Source organism: Neomonachus schauinslandi, chromosome 1 (assembly GCF_002201575.2).
Source record: "Neomonachus schauinslandi chromosome 1, ASM220157v2, whole genome shotgun sequence".
Lineage (NCBI taxonomy): Eukaryota > Metazoa > Chordata > Mammalia > Carnivora > Phocidae > Neomonachus > Neomonachus schauinslandi.
The window spans coordinates 101,198,676-101,218,497 of NC_058403.1; the positions used below are offsets into that span (position 1 = coordinate 101,198,676).

At 38.3% G+C, this 19,822-nt stretch overlaps 1 protein-coding gene and 1 pseudogene across 1 annotated transcript in view; one reads left to right on the plus strand and one right to left on the minus strand.

Moving 5' to 3' along the window:
- Window positions 1–19,822, minus strand: part of PPM1L (protein phosphatase, Mg2+/Mn2+ dependent 1L) — a 293,781-nt gene that overhangs the window by 248,686 nt on the left and 25,273 nt on the right. The gene's annotated exons all lie outside the window — the stretch shown is intronic.
- Window positions 12,695–12,954, plus strand: LOC110591668 (annotated as a pseudogene).

Here is a 19,822-nt window from a genome sequence, read left to right on the forward strand (position 1 = left end):
AAAGATTTTATTTATTTATTTGAGAGAGAGAATGAGAGAGAGCAAGCACATGAGAGGGGGGAGGGTCAGAGGGAGAAGCAGACTCCCTGCCGAGCAGGGAGCCCGATGCGGGACTCGATCCAGGGACTCGATCCAGGGACTCTGGGATCATGACCTGAGCCGAAGGCAGTCGCTTAACCAACTGAGCCACCCAGGCGCCCTAGAAGAGGGTTTTTTTTCAGTGAGAAAATAGTCACCTTAGGGAACCCATAAAGTATGTATTAGAAAGGATTATATACAAGAATGTATCTTATCTAAATTTATCCGCCATACTATTTTCATTTTTTCTTGACATGGAAATTAATATTTGTGCAAAATTTACCAGTGGTTTCTTCAAAGTATGGGATAAGTTTTTAATTTCTGAAATTTTTACTGAAAAAAAATATAACTTTGATTAAACAAATTATCAGATGCTGGAAAGGGTTGGTCCTGCCAAGGAATGAGGCCTAGATTAACGACACCATACAGGAAAGAAGTAAAATAAGTATATGCCTGCCTACCGGGGCTGGGGGGGAGACAAACAAACAAAAAAACCCAGCTCTTCGTATTATTCCTGATTTAGCTTCTGAGTAGCACCCTAAATTTCTCCTATGCATATTTTCCACTGAGTGTTGAGTTATCCCCAGGATTTGCTTTAATGCTGCAGCCAGACCAGCTGGCCAGCCAGTGTCTTCCATTCACCTGTGTAGGCTTTCTGAAAAATCTAGGAATCTTGCAGTTAATTCACGGAGGGAATTTTGCCATTCTCTCTCTCTCTCTTTTTTTTTTTTGTGCAGCTTTTTATTTTATTTATTTTATTTTATTACATTATGTTAATCACCATACATCATTAGTTTTTGATGTAGTGTTCCATGATTCATTGTTTGCATATAAGTGTTCCATTCAATATGTGCCCTCTTTAATACCCAACACCAGGCTAACCCATCCCCCACACCCCACGCCCCTAGAACCTTCAGTTTGTTTCTCAGAGTCCATAGTCTCTCATGGTTTGTCTCCCCCTCCGATATCCCCCCCTTCATTTTTCCCTTCCTGCTATCTTCTTCTTCTTTTTTTTTTTTAACATTTAATGTATTATTTGTTTCAGAGGTACAGGTCTGTGATTCAACAGTCTTACACAATTCACAGCGTTCACCATAGCACATACCCTCCCCAATGTCTACCCAGCCACCCCATCCCTCCCACCCCCCACCACTCCAGCAACCCTCAGTTTGTTTCCTGAGATTAAGAATTCCTCATATCAGTGAGATCATATGATACATGTCTTTCTCTGATTGATTTATTTTACTCAGCATAATACCCTCCAGTTCCCTCCACGTCATTGCAAATGGATGGCAAGATTTCATTCCTTTTGATGGCTGCATAATATTCCATTTATCCATTCATCTGTCGATGGACATCTTGGCTCTTTCCACAGTTTGGCTATTGTGGACATTGCTACTATAAACATAAGGGTGCACGTACCCCTTCGGATCCCTACATTTGTATCTTTGAGGTAAATACCCAGTAGTGCAATTGCTGGGTCATAGGCTAGCTCTATTTTCAACTCTTTGAGGAACCTCCATACTGTTTTCCAGAGTGGCTGCACCAGCTTGCATTCCCACCAACAGTGTAGGAGGGTTCCCCTTTCTCCGCATCCCCACCAACATCTGTCATTTCCTGACTTGTTAATTTTAGCCATTTTGACTGGTGTGAGGTGGTATCTCATTGAGGTTTTTATTTGGATTTCCCTGATGCCGAGCGATGTTGAGCACTTTTTCATGTGTCTGTTGGCCATTTGGATGTCTTCTTTGGAAAAATGTCTGCTCATGTCTTCTGCCCATCTCTTGATTGGATCATCTGTTCTTTGGGTGTTGAGTTTGGTAAGTTCTTTATAGATTTTGGATACTAGCCCTTTATCTGATATGTCATTTGCAGCAATTCAGTAAAGTGGCAGGATATAAAATCAATGCACAGAAATCAGTGGCATTCCTATACACCAACAACAAAACAGAAGAAAGAGAAATTAAGGAGTCCATCCCATTTACAATTGCACCGAAAACCATAAGATACCTAGGAATAAATCTAACCAAAGAGGCAAAGAATCTGTACTCAGAAAACTATAAAATACTCAAGAAAGAAATTGAGGAAGACACAAAGAAATGGAAAAACGTTCCATGCTCATGGATTGGAAGAACAAATATTGTGAAGATGTCAATGCTACCTAGAGCAATCTACACATTTAATGCAATCCCTATCAAAATACCATCCACTTTTTTCAAAGAAATGGAACAAATAATCCTAAAATTTGTATGGAATCAGAAAAGACCCCGAATAGCCAGAGGAATGTTGAAAAAGCAAAGTAAAGCTGGTGGCATCACAATTCTGGACTTCAAGCTCTATTACAAAGCTGTCGTCATCAAGACAATATGTTACTGGCACAAAAACAGACACATAGATCAATGGAACAGAATAGAGAGCCCAGAAATGGATCCTCAACTCTATGGTCAACTAATCTTCAACAAAGCAGGAAAGAATGTCCAATGCAAAAAAGACAGTCTCTTCAACAAATGGTGTTGGGAAAATTGGACAGCCACATGCAGAAGAATGAAACTGGACCATTTCCTTACACCACACACAAAAATAGACTCAAAATAGTTGAAAGACCTAAATGTGAGACAGGAGTCCATCAAAATCCTAAAGGAGAACACAGGCAGCAACCTCTTCGACCTCAGCCGCAGCAACTTCTTCCTAGAAACATCACCAAAGGCAAGGGAAACAAGGGCAAAAATGAACTATTGTGATTTCATCAAGATAAGAAGCTTTTGCACAGCAAAAGAAACAGTCAACAAAACCAAAAGATAACCGACAGAATGGGAGAAGATATTTGCAAATGACATGCCATTCTCTTTCTTAATAGAGTCCATGCTCTACCTCCAAAGAGCCCATACAACCATACCCATGCTATGAGAAGGGAGATTTTTTCATTTAAATTTTTTTAATTGTACTTTTTTAAACCCAAACTCTGTATTTGTTACTTTTTTTTTTAAGACTTTATTTATTTGACAGAGAGAGACACAACGGAGCAGGGAGCCTGATGCAGGGCTCGATCCCAGGACCCTGAGCCGAAGACAGACACTTAACGACTGAGCCACCCAAGTCCCCTTGTATTTGTTACTTTTAAAAAAGAACATTGCCCCAGCAGGACTATTGCTTTTGTTGGGATAAAAGTGAGGTCTCCGTGACTTTCCAAAATCATGCCATACCACACTGACTTCTGAAGTCACTGTGTGACTTTATTAGGCACATTTATAATTTGTGCACCTTTTTGTATCTGTATTTTTGTATCTATATTTGTATTTGTTTTCTTAGCTGCATCTGCCACCCACTTGCTCCTCTACAGGAATGCTGTGAGGACTGAATGAGAACAGGGCTCAGTAAACATTAGTGCCCTTCTTATCTTTTAAGACCCAATTGCCTACCTTTTTAAAATGAAGAAATTCTAAGAGTGGATTTTTGCCTGCATAGGATCACAATGGTATCTTTAAACCCTGATTCTGAAGTCTGGTTTGCAGGTTTCTAGCCACTAGCTTAAACGGCATACCACAGCCTAGCCACACAATGACCACATCCTTCTCTACTAATCACATGACCGAGCACTGTCACAGATCCCAGAGAATGCCTGGAGTGGGGTTGGGGACCCTGGGTATGAGAAAGCAGAGAAAAACCATGAGGACAGAATTGTGAGAAACTACAGCTTTTGGAACATTGTGGAATCAAAAAGGCAAAGATGAACCTTTCCAATGTAAAGAGTCCATTCAGGAAAGAGAAGTTCGTCGAGATTATTCCTAAGACAAAACATCTAAGTAGGGTCTTGCTGGGCAGGACCCTGGTTAGCCACCAAGATGCCTTCTATGAAGTTACAAAAAATATTTCTGTTATCTCTGAAGCTGAGCAGGGCTGGTGGGGGTGGGGGGTGGGGAAGCAAGATGGGGGAGGAGGCAATGAGGGGGGTGGAGACTGGAGCTTGCATTCCCAGTGACCAAGGCAATGGATAGAAATAGCTCTAGCCCAGATTAGACAGTGGCTGGAAGTAGGAGAAAGTGGAAGGAGAGCTGGAAATGGCTGTATAAACTCAAACTCTGTGACACTGAGCTAACCAGGATTAAGCAATGTGACTCGATATAACATCCTACATTGTAGATAATACAAGCCCCCAAATTCCCATACACTATGGAGAGTTAAATTTATCTCAGGCTAAGACACTGTGAGAGAGGAAAAATACTAAAAGAGAAGTGCACTGGAGGAAATGGACACAGTTTGGAAAAAAACAACCTGCAGAAGTCCCCTGAGTATAGTAAAGAGAGTACAAGTTACCTTGGCACAAACAGCCAGGCACTGCTCTGCTGGATGACTGTGCTATGCCAAGCTGCATCCCAACAACACAAGAACTCCTTGGCACAGGGGAACAAACATAGTTTGAATTATTTGCTGATGTACATAAAACTCAGAAAATGTAGATGGTTCTGCTTTAAACACTCCTCATTGTGTGAACGGCTGTGGATGGGTAATCTTACATAGGACTGTGTTACCCATTCCAGGGTGCCAGAAATAAAATATTACTACTTCTGTAGCCCCACGGGATATAAAACCCACTTACTTAACAAATTCTGCTTTGTTCCAAGTGCAAAATGTCCCTCAAAGCAAAGGTTTTATTTTCATATTTCAGAAAAGACTGACCCTAAAACGGATAAACCTCCTAGATAAAAATCACAAATGTTTGGGATGATCTCGGTAGGTACAGTAAATAATGTGGTAAATATTTTTGCTTTTTCTCTTATCATTATTAAAAGGACAAAAAAGCCCTGCCATATGAATATTAGTAAACATTTAATAAATCTCATCATTCCCACACTGAAAAGACTTATTTATAGATCTATGTTTTCTCAAATAAATTATGAGAGCAAAGTATAACACTCTCAGAGCAGGCGGCACTAAACAGAAAATGAAAAACATTATGCAGTCTTATAAAAAAAAAAAAAAAAGCCAGAAGTCATAAACTAGCTCATAAAGAAATTGCCTATCAAAGTTTGTTTAAAAAATTGTTTAAACTGTTTATCATTGTTCCCTACCTGAAATAAAGACAGGTAATATGTGAAAGCCATAGAATTCACAAGGATACCAGATTTTCCTGTTCTTAGAATGCTTTATTAATCCAAAGGAGGCCAGGTACAGAATCAGAGGTAGAGCAGAAATAAAATAGCATCTTAGGTGAGAGTTTTAAAGATTCATGGCAAGGGGCACCTAGGTGGCTCGGTCAGTTAAGCATCTACCTACAGCTCAGGTCATGATCCCAGGGTCCTGGGATTGAGCCCCACGTCCTCCTCGTCATTGGGCTTCCTGCTCAGCAGGGAGTCTGCTTCTCCCTCTCCCTCTGCCCGCCCCCACTCATGCCCTCTCTCAATCATTCTCCCTCTCAAATAAATAAAATCTTTTTTAAAAAAAGATACATGGCAAATCATTTGGCTGACACATGTAATTATCATCAGATTGCTAAAATTAAAATGACCACAACTCCAGTTTAAATATTGCATGCTATTTAATATTTAATTTTCTTTTTAATTTTAATTTTATTTTAACTTTAATTTTTTTAATTTAATTTAATTTCCAATATTTAATTTTTAAAAAGCAAATCAGACTTTTATTTCCCCATAGCAGCCAACTGGATTTTGATCACAAAATATCTCTTGACACCAATTTAGGTTATTGAGAAAATCTACCCCAATATATCATGTATTTCAACTTCTCCATAAAAAGAAAAAAGTACTGGGATTTTGACAATCAGCTGAAGGTCACAAAAAATTGATATAAGTAGAATATAGGACTCTCCCTGTTTTCCCAATCCACCACACAACAGTGACCTACAGACAGGAATGTTAATGATATAATTAAAAGTTCTCTAAAATTAAAACTGTATAAAGGAAAAAAGCCTCAGAAGAAATCATATTTTAACATAAAACAGTGAAGGCTAAAATTGGTCACCTCTAAGTTGAATAGTATTTTGAGGCAATAACAATAAGAGACAATTTAAATATTTTAACTACTTTTTAAATTCAATCCACATGTGTTTTTTCTTGAAAAACTCAAAAATGTAGCATGAATAAAAAATAATATTTATTTATTCATGCATCTAACAAATATTTATTGAGTACTAAAATAGGCCAAGTATTGTCCTAAGCACTGAGCAATATGGCAGTTAGCAAAGAGTCCCTGTCCTTATGTGGCTTCTATTCTAGTGGGGAGATATAGACAGTACAGAAACGAAAATATACCAATAGATGCTGAGTGGCATGGGGAAAAAATAAGCAAGGCAAGGAAGTTACCAAGTAGCAGGAAAGAGAGCAAGTCCTATTTCATATACAGTGGTCAGAGAAGGTTTTTCTTTCTTTTTTTTTTTTAACATTTTATTTTTCTAGAGAGAGAGTATGTGAGTGAGTGTGCCAGGGGAGGGGCAGAGGGAGAGGGGAGAGAGAATCTTATGCAGACTCCACGTCCAGTGCAGAGCCCTACGCAGGGCTGGATTCCCCGACCCTGAGATCATGTCCTGAGCCGAAATCAACAGTCAGACACTTAGCCAACTGAGCCACCCAGGCGCCCCCAGAGAAGGTTTATCTGGTAAGTGACATATGAATAGAGACCTGAAGCAAATGAAGGAGCAAACCATGCGGCTATGTGGGAAGCATGTGCCAGGCAAAGAGAATAGTAAATGCAAAGGCCCTGGGCATGAACACACTTGGTGTGTTGAGGCTTAGAAAAGATAGGCAGAGTGAGCATGGGAGGGAATGGTAGGAGAGGAGGTCCTTTTGTTTATTCTGGATTATCCAAAGTATATGGAATTGACTGGCTTCAGTAGGTGCAGGATAAGAAAAGCAGGAAGGGAGAGTGAAAGGACAGGAAGCACATTTCACTGAGCTTCTACCAAGTACCTGATAAAAGACATTATCTCATTTAATCCACACTCCTATCCTATGACACCGGTGTTGTTAACACCTGTTTTACAGATGAGGCGCAGAGAAGCTAGGAGACAGAGCTAGGAATGGACATAACGAAATTTAAATGCAGATCCTTCCAACTCCAAAGTTGAAGCCCTTAATCATTATGCTCCTCTGCTTTCCTGGGACAGCCAACGGTACCAGCTGTAAAAGGGAGAACATTCAAATTAAAGGAGTCCCACAAAGAGAAAAAAAATACAGTTACAAAGCTGATACCCATGCAATCCTTCTATGTGTACATTCTACTCAGGGTTTCTTATTTTTTTCAGATCACCCAAAAGAAGAAAATGTGCTAATTGATGTAAAAGATACTTTCAAAAACTGAAGATGAAGGGTAGATTTGGATGCAAAGTAGCAGAGATGCAGCCCAAAAATACCTTCCACAGAGTCTAGGCAGCTCATTCTACCCCTTCCCCCATCCCCACCCCTAAATCCAGCCCCTGGTCAGAAGCAAACTCTCAACCTATCTTTTGGGTATATATATCCAAAAGGAAAAGATGATCGGGGCAAGAGATGATGCTTGCAGGTTTTCTTTTGCTTTACTCCATTCTTGCATAATGACATCTAAGCAAACAGCATGAACCTTTATCTATGATGTACATAAGATGTTCAAAGAAAGTCGGAGAGATTTATTCCTTTAAGTATTCCCAGGCCAGGGTTTCCTAAACTCTCAGCTTTGAATTAAGAAGAGGTAGAGAGGAGGAAATCTGTGTTTGTTGGTTGGTTCCCTGATTGAAGAGAAAGTATTCCCTTTCTCAGCTTTAGGTTCAGATTTAGGGGAAAGTAGTAAAGGGATTTCCCCGAGATCTACCCCATTAGGTCTTCAGGGAAACAGCTAGTTGAAACCACTAGCACTGAGAACTGGTTAGCAAAACCACTCTTGAGACCAAAGAGCTGCAGACAAAAACTGCTGGGGGGGCCCTGTGAAGCTTTACAAAGAGGTAAGTGAGGACATGTTTGCGGTTTTCCCAGAAGTAGATATGAATATAATTAAGCAGTGACAAGATAGTTTAAATTCACCTGGGGAAATGTACTTAACTTGTAAATATAATTTGGATTACTTTAAAACTGCTCGATGTTGTGTCAAAATAAATTTGCTATACAAAGTTATTCTTTAGTGTTTTATCTTCTAAACCAAATCCTGAAACACCATAAACAGGCACAAATAATGTCCCTGATTTTACAGCTGGGGAAAAGGAGGCTGGTGGTGATGCATGGCACTGACTAGTTACACATGACAGTCAAAACTGGGGTCTCGGGGCACCTGGGTGGCTCAGTTGGTTGGGCGACTGCCTTCGGCTCAGGTCATGATCCTGGAGTCCTGGGATCGAGTCCCACGTCGGGCTCCTTGCTCAGTGGGGAGCCTGCTTCTCCCTCTGACCCTCTCCCCTCTCATGCTGTTTCTCACTCTCTCTCAAATAAATAAATAAACAAAATCTTAAAAAAAAAAAAAAAACCTGGGGTCTGAAGGTTGCCTTTAGGCTAACTTTAGAGCAGTAGTTCCCACCTAGGGGTGATTTTTGCCTCCTGAAGGGTATTTGGTAATATCTGAAAACAGTTCTGTTTGTCACAGTCTGGGGTGGGGGTGGGGGTTGAGCAGGCACCAAGGATGCTGCTAAACATCCTACAACGAACAGGACAGCCTCCACGACATTGAAGAACTACCTGGCCCAAAAGGCCAACCGTATCCAGGTTGAGAAACCCTGATCTGAAGTTAATTAGAAAAAGAGTGTATTTGTTGTAGATAGAGATAGATAGATAGATAGATAGATAGATAGATAGATAGATAGAGTTGGAAAAATTACTGGGGAAAACAATACTTACTGATGGATCAACATTTTGAAGATGAAAAGGTATAGCAATACATTACACAGTGTGCTGTCTGGGTGGGACTTTCCCATTTTCCAGTCCATAAGTAACATTTCTCCCTAGAAGTGTTATTCCCTGCATGGCAGGGTGAGGTTCACCAGCTGACGTACAAGACGCAGCTTTTCTTTTCAGTTAGATATGGACCCAGTCAAGACAACAACCAAAACTCATCTACCAGGTTCAGCCACTGCCTCAAATCAGATCATGTCACTATCACCCCCTGGGTTTCTTCTTTCTATAAAGTGGAGGTAACACTCTTGCTCTCAGGGGGTGTTGTTTGGATTAATCAGCCCATTAAGAACTGCATGTTTTATAATGAGCACAAAAGAGGCTAAGTGTTTTTAGATGTTACAAATGATGCCTGTTGCTTGGAGCACTTGAAAGAATAATATTAAAAAGATGCAAATCAAACTACAAGGTGAACAACATCTCTTCCCCTCATCCCAGACCAAATGCACCTTTCAGTGAATATTCTGACTTAAAAATTTCATATTATTTGCATGTGGCTGGAAGCTAGAGTTTTATCATGAGGACAGCTATTTGCATGAGGACACATGTCACAGTAGGGTTCCTCAAATACTTCAGCCAACTCAGAATGTATTTTTCCCACTCACCAACTATCAGATTTAATATAGTGATCATCTTTTCTCTAAACAGTCCTATAAGTAATTTGTCATCCCAGATCACAGAACCTGAACGTACTTAACACATTAAAACAATTTTCCCATAAGCCAAAAGTTGAACCTTTCCAGATAAAAACAACAATAACAAAATCAAAATTCAACTTCTAAAAGTCAAACCTATAGAAGAATTAAATTTCATGGAAAATAGCCTGCACCACTTTAATAAGCTGAAATTAAGTAACGTGCACGACGACCGTACACATGGAAAGAAGCAGCTCTCAGTATATTTCCTATCATAAAACACATCTGATGGTTGGGAGAAGCCTGAAGCCTTTTTGTTCAGCAAGGTTACCATAGGTCACCTCCCACTCCATAGATAGCAACTTGAGACAGAAACGTGTAAATGAGCACTTGAGTTATTATAGTCCCTTTCCCCAGCAGAGGACTCTATCAGTCTCAAACTATGGCCCCTTCAGGTCCCATCCAGCTCTAAGATTCCATTTTTCTAATACTTGAAAAAGGTTAACAGATTCTTAATGACCTACACATTCCAAGTCTTTTCTCTTCTATCAAAAATTCCTAAATCTTACTCCACGCTCAAGGAGGCAGAGCATAATTCCCCAGTCCTTAAGTGTAGGCTGCACATAGTATCTTTTTTCCAAAGAGCGTAATATGAAAAAGGGGGAAGGAAGGGAAGGGTAACTTTACAGTGGAGAAACCTGATAAACATTATCTCAGTCAGATCACTGAGGTCGACATCAACAGTCCTAAGTCAGATTGATTACGTACGTACCCTTGATATGATGTGGTAAGAATGACACCCTAGCTCTATGGTCTTCTTCCCTAAAAAACCATAACCCCAATTTAATCATGAGAAAAACATATAACAAACCCAAACTGAGGGGCACCTGGGTGGCTCAGTAGTTAAGCGTCTGCCTTCGGCTCAGGTCTTGATCCCAGGGTCCTGGGATGGAGATCAAGCCCCGCATCAGGCTCCCTACTCAGCAGGAAGCCTGCTTCTCCCTCTCCCACTCCCCCTGCTTGTGTTCCCTCTCTTGCGGTCTCTCTCTCTCTCTCTGTCAAATAAATAAATAAAATCTTAAAAAAAAAAAACAAAAAAAAAACTGAAAGACATTCCACAGTGAGCTTTCCTGGTTGGTAATCATATATATCAAAGTGCCTCAGGGTGATGATGCATCCTGACCCCGTGGAAGGTTCCCATTTGGGACCCTCCCATACCTGGCCCTATGCATCACTTCATTGGCTAGTCCTCATTTATATTCTTTATAATAAAACTGTAATCATAAGTATAGCACTTTCCTAAGTTCTGGGTCACTTCAGGGAATTACTGAACCTGAGAAGTAGTTAGTGGAAACCCCTGAATTTATATAACTCCTTGGTCAGAAACACAGGTGGTCTAGCAACCCCAAAGCCTCCGGCTGATGTATGAAATGAGAAGAGTTTTGTGGAGAACTGTGACCTCAACCTGTGAATGTGCACTAACTAATTCTGATGGTTAGCATCAGAATTGCTTTGCAAGTAAAAATTTCGTTTCTTAATGATGCAGCAATACTGGTTCCTAGATTTTGACTAAGGTAAGATGTTAGTAAGAGCAGAACTGGTTGTAGAGTATGTTTGAACTCTTTGTACTATCTTTACAACTTTTTCTGCAAGCCTAAAACTATTCTAAAAAATTTATTTTAAAAAATATACCTTTATCTCTATTCTAAGCTACCATCAAATATGAGTGATGTTCAGAACAAATTTGTTACTTATGTGGTCATAACTTTTCATATTATGCCATAATATCCCAAGAAGAGTTATTATAAACTGAAGGTCACTAAGAAAAATAATTAAAAGTTAATTATATGAGCATATTACTTTAATCACCTCTCATTAGCTAACATAAAAATTAGTTATGTGTATTACGCCTCACTTTGATTTTTAATCCACTTATTTCACTATATTAAGATAAGGCTCTCATTCCCATTCTCCCCAAAGGATAATATTATGTATGTTATCTGGGTACATGCTGAGATTAGACTATTACCACAACAGTTCAGCCATGATAATTAACACACAACCATAGATCTTAGGCTTAAGAGAAACTCCAAACTCCCCTCACATCAAACTCCAGATGCTGGCCTATGAGGTCCCTCAAGATCTGGCCCTCGTCTGAACAGTTACATCCTTCTATTCATGGAGCATAACAAGCTCACTACCACTTTTCTGCTACCTGGTGCCTCTGCCTGGAATGTTCTACCTCCAGATCTTAACACTGCTGGATCCTTCTTGTTATTCAGGTCTCAGTAAAATGTCACTTTATCCAAGAGGCCTTTCCTGTCCATCCAATCTAAAGAAGCACTTCTAACACTAGATTTCTATCTCTCCTTGTTTGTTTTTTTTATCACATTGCTAATCACCACCTGATATTTTCTAATTTGTTTTTTATCCCTTTCTACCTATGCATTAGAATGCAAATTTCATAAGAACACAGACACTGCCTGCCTTAATCATTGCTCTAAGCCCCCCTGGAACAGTGCCTGAAACAGAGCAGGTGCTCAATAAATGGTTTTTGAATGAATGAATGAAGTGGAACCAGATTTAAAGAAAACCATGCAATAAAACTAAATTATGAGCTATTAAGGGAAAGGAATGAATTTATTATGAAGTTTATTAAATGCTAATTATGCTCCAGGTTCGTCAGATACATTATCTCATTAAATCTTCATAAAACCCTGCAAAGTACATATTATTATCCCTATTGACTATTTACAGATGAAGGCTGGGGGAAGCCTAATAAGTAGTTCAACGGCAAAAATAACATGACTTCACATCTGATTGACTCAAAGCCTGTGTGCTCTTTCCACTCCTTCTTTAAGGTATACACCCAATTCTTCACGTATGACCCTCTTTAAAAAATGGTCTCATGACCACTGGGAGTCTAGGAGAATGCCGTCCGCAGTGACTGTGTTATGACCTTAGCCTTGATAAAACTAGCATGTGAGACCAGAAGACAGAAAAGTACTTACGGAGCCGGCCACAAAGCGTGAGCATACTGTGAGCTGTGAGGTGTTTCCAGGTCAAAGACCTGAGAGTACTGGCCACCTTTTCGGCGGTTGACGACCTACCCATGAGAACATGGCCCTCGGGAAGGACCTCCTGCACCTGTCCCCGGAACAGGAGAAGAGGAAGCACAAGAAGCAGCGCCCCGTGCAGAGCCCCCACTCCTGCTTCACGGACGGGAAGTGCCTGGGCTGCCACAAAATCCCCACCGTCTGTAGCCGCGCACAAATGGTAGTTCTGTGTGTCGGCTGCTCTGCTGGCCTCTGCCAGCCCATGGGAGGAAAAGCAAGCTTACAGAAGGATGCTCCTTCAGGCCGAAGCAGCACTAAAAGCTCCCTGAAGCAAGGTGAGTGGGACACGATCCCAATAAACAGATTTTGGATAAAAGAAAATAAATAAATAAATACAAATAAATAAATAAATGTATTGGCCAAAACAGCTCAAATTCAAATGAATATGACTTAAAGAAGACTTTTAATGCCTAGCATCCTCTACGAACACTGTACAGCCTACAAATAACTCTACCAGATCAGCTTAACCCTGACAGATATAACCCTTAACAATTTCCTTCCCCAGTCAAACATCCACATTTTGACTAAAATGAATGAGAAAATATGAAGTTACATAAATAAATCTCAATGCCAACCCTTCAATGACCAGGATATGGCTGGTTTTCCCATGGTAGGTTCTGCTATCCCTCAGCAACTTCCCCGAAGCCTGACTTTGTCCCTCTGTCCTATCTCTATGAAGAATATCCAACAGCTAAAAATGATAATCCAAACTCTCACAAATAGTATCAAATATATAAACATCGTGTCATTAATTAGTGTTAGACTCCATCAAAATAGGCTAATAAACCTATGCTGTAACTAAGAAATATATCAATGCCCTACCTCACAAAGCACCAAGCCCAAATAGCTACACAGATAAATTCTACCAGATTTTCAAAGGAATGGATAATTCTAATGATATTTAAATGTGTGGGAGTAAAAGGTAGAAAGATTTAAAATTCTTTGTATACTGGGCACCTGGGTGGCTCAGTTGGTTAAGCGACTGCCTTCGGCTCAGGTCATGATCCTGGAGTCCTGGGATCGAGTCCCACATCGGGCTCCCTGCTCGGCAGGGAGTCTGCTTCTCCCTCTGACCCTCCCCCCTCTCATGCTCTCTCTATCTCATTCTCTCTCTCAAATAAATAAATTTAAAAAAAAAATTAAAAAAATTCTTTGTATACTGCCAGAAAAAAAACTGATTCAAGTACCCTTTAAAAAAGATAAAAACCCATAGAGCCATCTCATTTATGATTCATACAGATATTCATGTAAATATCAATATAGAAATCTTGATGAAAATATCAATAAACAGAATCCGTCAATACTTTAAAAGGATAATACATGCATGATCATGTGAGGTTTTTACTAGTAAGACAAAGATGGTTCAGTATTAGGAGATTTACCAGATCTCATTAGCAGGTCAGAGGAGAAAAAAATGATAATATTTATAAATTTAGAAACATGTTTGATAAAATTCAATATAAATTCCTAATTTTAAAAATTCTTTTTTTAAGATTTATCTATTTTAGAGAGAGAGAGAAAGAGAGCACACAGAGGGGAGGGACAGAGGGAGAGGGAGAGTCCCAACCAGGCGCACCAAGCATGGAGCCCCACTCAGGACTTGATCCCACCACCCCTGAGATCACGACCTGAGCCAAAACCAAGAGTCAGACGCTCAGCTGATTGCACCACCCAGGCACGCCTTAAAAATTCTTAGTAAAACAAAAAAGTAGTTATAGTTCCTTAACGTGATTATATGGGGGGTATGTGTGTATCTGAAATCCAAGGCCTGTATTGTGACTAATGTTAAAATTCTAGAAACAATCCTACTAAATTCAGGAACAAAACATAGATACACATTATCACCACTATTATTTAACACTATCCGAAAAGTATGAGTCAATGCAATTAGAAGAAAGAAATGAAAGACCCAACCAGCAAAAGAAGAGGCAAAATTATCAGCATTTACATTTAATATAATTGGATAAAAAGAAGACCTATGAGATGAAACTGGAAAAACTATTACAAACAAAAAAACTCAGAAAACATTATGCCAAAAAAGATCCCATTTATAAGAGCAGTAACTAAACAAAAAATTCCTAAGAACAAGTTTAATAACAAACGTAAAAAATCCTATACGAACTTTAAGACTCCAGAAAGCCATAATACAGTTTCAAATAAATTTTAAAAGTATCCTGTTCCTGGGTATTGTAAAATTATCAACTTATCTCAATTAAATTACAAAGGCAATGCAATCTCAATAAGAATACTAACAGAATTTTTGTCATTGTTGTCATTTGCAATCAGATAAGCTGATTCTAAAGGTCAGATAATAAAATGAAACATGCTAGTATAGCTAGGAAAATTCTAGATTTTAAAATACTATAAAGCTATAGTGATTAAAAGTTTCACTGGGTGCATGAAAAGCAATGAAATAGAAAAATGTCCAGCAATAGACCCACTTATATAAGAATTTAGTATACAATAAAACTTCAAAAAGGTGGAGAAAAGATAGATTCTAGTAGGCTGGAAAAAAAAAAACTAAATTTCTATCTCCCTCGCTTCTCATAACAATAAATTCCGATTGATCAAAGGCAAATATAATTAATCCATGAAAATACTAGAAGAAAACAACACATAATCTTTCTTGCCTCTAAAAGTGAAAGTGCTTTATAAGTAAAACACTATAAAAAAATATAAAAACTATAAAAACTATAAAATAGTTAAATTTAAAAAAAATAAATTTGACAGCATAACAATTTTTTTTAAATATACAAGAAAAAAGTGTCATAAGTCAAAACATAAACAACAAACTGCAAAATATACTGGCAGCACATACGAAAAAGGGCAAATTTTCTTATATAGAGAGAAGGGAACTCTTACAACTTGATCAGAAAAAGATCAGTAAGGCAATAAGAAAAAGGCAAATGACATGAAACCAGAAGTTCACAAAACAAATACTAACAAATGGCTTTTAATCCATAAGAAGATGTTCAACTTTAGTCATAAAGAAAGAAAAGTTAAAATGAGATAACATTTTCACCTAGCCAACAGGCAAAGGTCAAAAAGTTTTAAAGTGCAGTGTTCTGGCAAGAATGTGGGGATTCAGGTATTCTGATCTAGCACTAATGGTATAAATTGGTCAACCCGCATGAACCTCCTTTGACGGTATCTATCAAAATTGGAACTATATACTCTTTGACCCAGCTTCTAGAATTTCACTTCTAGAAATTTATCCCAAAGATAACACACATGGGAAAGATATATGTAAAAAAACAGATAAATTTTTATATATAACTGTCTATAAGAGCAAAAACCTGGGGAAATTTTAAATGTTCATTGGCAAGGGATGGTTAAATAATGAACAGTTCACCCAGACAATGGAATACTGAGCAGCCAGTTAAAAGGACTGCAATAGACCTGAAAAAGTACAAGGAGCAGTAGAGTTTATGTATTATGTTCCCATTTGTATGAAAAGGGAACTGGAGTGAATTGTGCAAGACTGTTGAATCTCAGATCTGTACCTCTGAAACAAATAATGCAATATATGTTAAGAAAAAAAAAGAAGAAGAAGGTAGCAGGAAGGGAAGAATGAAGCAGGGGAAATCGGAGGGGTAGACGAACCATGAGAGATGATGGGCTCTGAAAAACAAACTGAGGGTTCTAGAGGGGAGGGGGGTGGGAGGATGGGTTAGCCTGGTGGTGGGTACTGAGGAGGGCACATTCTGCATGGAGCACTGGGTGTTATGCACAAACAATGAATCATGGAACACTTCATCTAAAACTAATGATGTAATGTATGGGGATTAACATAAGAATTTTAAAAAAAAGATTCAGTAAAAAAAAAAAGAAAAGAAAAGAAAAGGGAACTGGAATCACATATGTTTGTGCGTGCTTAAACTATTGCTCAAAATATGAAACAGGAAACTGATAAATAGTTGTTTCTGGGGAGGGAGATGTGGAGTTGAAGGAAAGATCTGGAGTAGAAGGGAATTTAATTTGTTATTGAACATTGTTTTTATAGTGTTTGAGTTTTTTAGTTTGGGTATTTTTATTTCTTTATTTTATATATTATATATATATATATATATATATATATATATAATATAAGTAGGCTCCATGCCCAGCATGGAGTCCAGTGTGGGGCTTGAACTCACAACCCTGAAATCGAGACCTGAGCTGAGACCAAGAGTCGGACACTTAAACAACTGGGCCACCCAGGGGCCCCTAGATTGGGCATTTTTAAGTTATAAAAAGAATATATTTTTAATCTTAGTTTCAGACATGTTACTTACAAAACACCAATTTTACTTTTAAATAAATGTTTTTCTTTTTACATAAATAAAATAACCACTTACTATTTCTTACACAAAGCTTAAAATTATATAGAACACTCAAAATGTTCTATGAAGTGAACTTTTAAAATTCTTTCCTATAAAAACATAGATACTAAGACCCTTAAGCACAAGTCTAATGACTTAACCACTGGTTTTGAATACCTAGCACACTGGTTAATAAAGAGTAAGCAAATACTTTATAAATGCTTGTTGGATGAGATAAAGCAAAAATGAACTGGGTAAATAAAACATACTCCCCAGTATTAGTCTTCCATATAGGAGAAACAACTTCCATGTTGTGTCAAAGGCTTAAAAGTTTTCAGTCACCCTCAGAACAACCACAGAGCCAGATATACTGGTTAGAGTGGATTCTTGATAACATACTCTTTCCCAAACAATCACCACTTTTGTCTTCCCAATTCTGACTTGTTGATCAGTACACCTTTTCTTCAATCTCCCAGTTCTTCCCTCAGGGTAAGGTTTATCTGGGACAAATAGAAGTACTCTCCTTTCAACGAACCCAACTGACCACTGATCTATCTAAAATTCAATACTTATCCAAAATCTGTGCTTACTACATAGTAAGAGCACCATGAGAAAGGAAATGAATTCACCTTTGGGTGAGAGCATGTAGGGGAAAAAACAAAAACAATCGTTTTAAGTACTATTTAGTAAGTATAAAGCCCAACCCTTTGTGGACTGTTGAACACACAAGGTAAACTTCAGAGCCTACCAATTCTTCCCTGTTTTACGAGGAATACAGAGTAAGTGTAACCTAACCTCATTTTATACTGTGTGGCATTTTTTTTTCCATTTTCTCTTCCAACAGTGAGTGCTATCTTCTAATATCCATTAAAACTCCAGCATTTTCTGCAAGATACTCTTATTGTTGATTAATTATTCATATAGTAGAAGATGGTTTGCTTGGCTCTTTACAACTTTTTCCAGTCCATTATCAATATCAAGTCACAGTCCAACAGCCCCATAACTCCAGTATATGATACTATATATGAATGAAACAGGGTAGCAGATAAGAACGGTATTAAACCATTTAAAAAATACTATGAAGATACAGATATATACATCCTAAAATTATTTTGCTACAAGTTACGCTAATAGAATGAAAACATTATTGTACATTCAAAGATGCCAAATCCATCATTAGGTAGTTGCTCAGGTGATAGCTGAATTCAACTTGTTTATAAATAGTAGTTCACATCCATTATGCAGCCTTCCTAGATACTTCTGACCTAAAACAAATTTAGGATTCTCTTCCAAATTCCTCTTTGGTACTTCAAAAAGCTTACAGCTAGAGCCATCTCTTCTACCTCTAAGGCATTTCTTCAGTCCGATAACTGATTCCCAAGAGTAGTTCTAACCAAGCATCCCTACATAATTACAAAGGGTCTTTGGGAAACTCCAGGAGACCATGTGGATTGAAGAGTGAAAAAAAAGAGGCAATTAATCAGGGGCTGAGGTGAGGGGGTGGCTTTTTTTTTAGTGAATCCAGTTAGCCACAAACTTTTGATGCCTTCTATTTAATGTTTTTACATAGTACATGATAAATACCATCCTATTCATGAGAATCACTGAAAAGTATGCATGTTCAACTGTAACACCATGATGAAATATTTGTGCCTGTAAAAATTCAGATGAGATGGAAGTCATTTGGTCCTAAAATATTTGGATAAAAGCTGCTCTGAGGGAGGAGGACTCTTTAAGAGTTCTGGACTCAGGGCCTTCTTTGATGATAAACAGACCCAGCTTTGGAAGCATGTACATTTCCACAGTTGCTCAGAAGTTCCACTAGACCAGGAACAGATGATGGTAATTTTTTTATGTCTTCTTTTTATTATTATTATTATTCTAATTCCAATATGGTGAAGTGTTATATTAGTTTCAGGTGCACAATATAGTGATTCAACAGTTCCATACATCACCCAGTGCTCATCAGGACAAGTGCCCTCCTTAATCCCCATCACCTATTTCACCCATCCCCCCACCCATACCCCTCTGGTAACCATCAGATTGTTCTCCATAGTTAACAGTCTGTTTCTTGGTTTCTCTCTTTTTTTTTTTTTCCTTTTGCTGGTTTATTTTGCTTTTTAAATTCCACATATGAGTGAAATCATATGGTATTTATCTTTCTCTGACTGACTTATTTCACTTAGCATTATACTCTCTAGCTTCATCCATGTCATTACAAATGGCAAGATTTCATTCTTTTTTATGGCTTAAATAGTATTCCATTGTGTTTCTATACCACCTCTTCTTTTTTTTTTTTTTTAAGTTTTTCTTTAAATTCCAGTTGGCTAACACAAAGCGCGACACTAGTTTCTGGTGTACAATACAGTGATTCAACACTTCCATACAACATCCAGTGCTTGTCACAACAAGTGCACCTATTAATTCCCATCACCTATTAACTCATCCCCCCACCCACCTCCTCTCTGGTAACCATCGGTTTGTTCTCTATAGTTAAGAGTCTGTTTCATGATTTGCCTCTCTCTCTCTCTCTTTTTCCTCTTTGCTCGTTTGTTTTGTTTCTTAAATTCCACATATGAGTGAACTCACATGGTATTTGTCTTTCTCTGATTTATTTCACTTAGCATAATACTCTCTACCTCCATCCATGTCATTGCAAATGGCAAAATTTCATTCTTTTTGATGGCTGAGTAATATTCCATTCTGTCTACATACTACATCTTCTTTATCCATTCCTCAGTCAATGGACATTTGGGCTCTTCCCATGATTTAGCTAATGATGCTATAAATAAACATTGGGGTGCAGTATCCCTTTGAATTAGTAT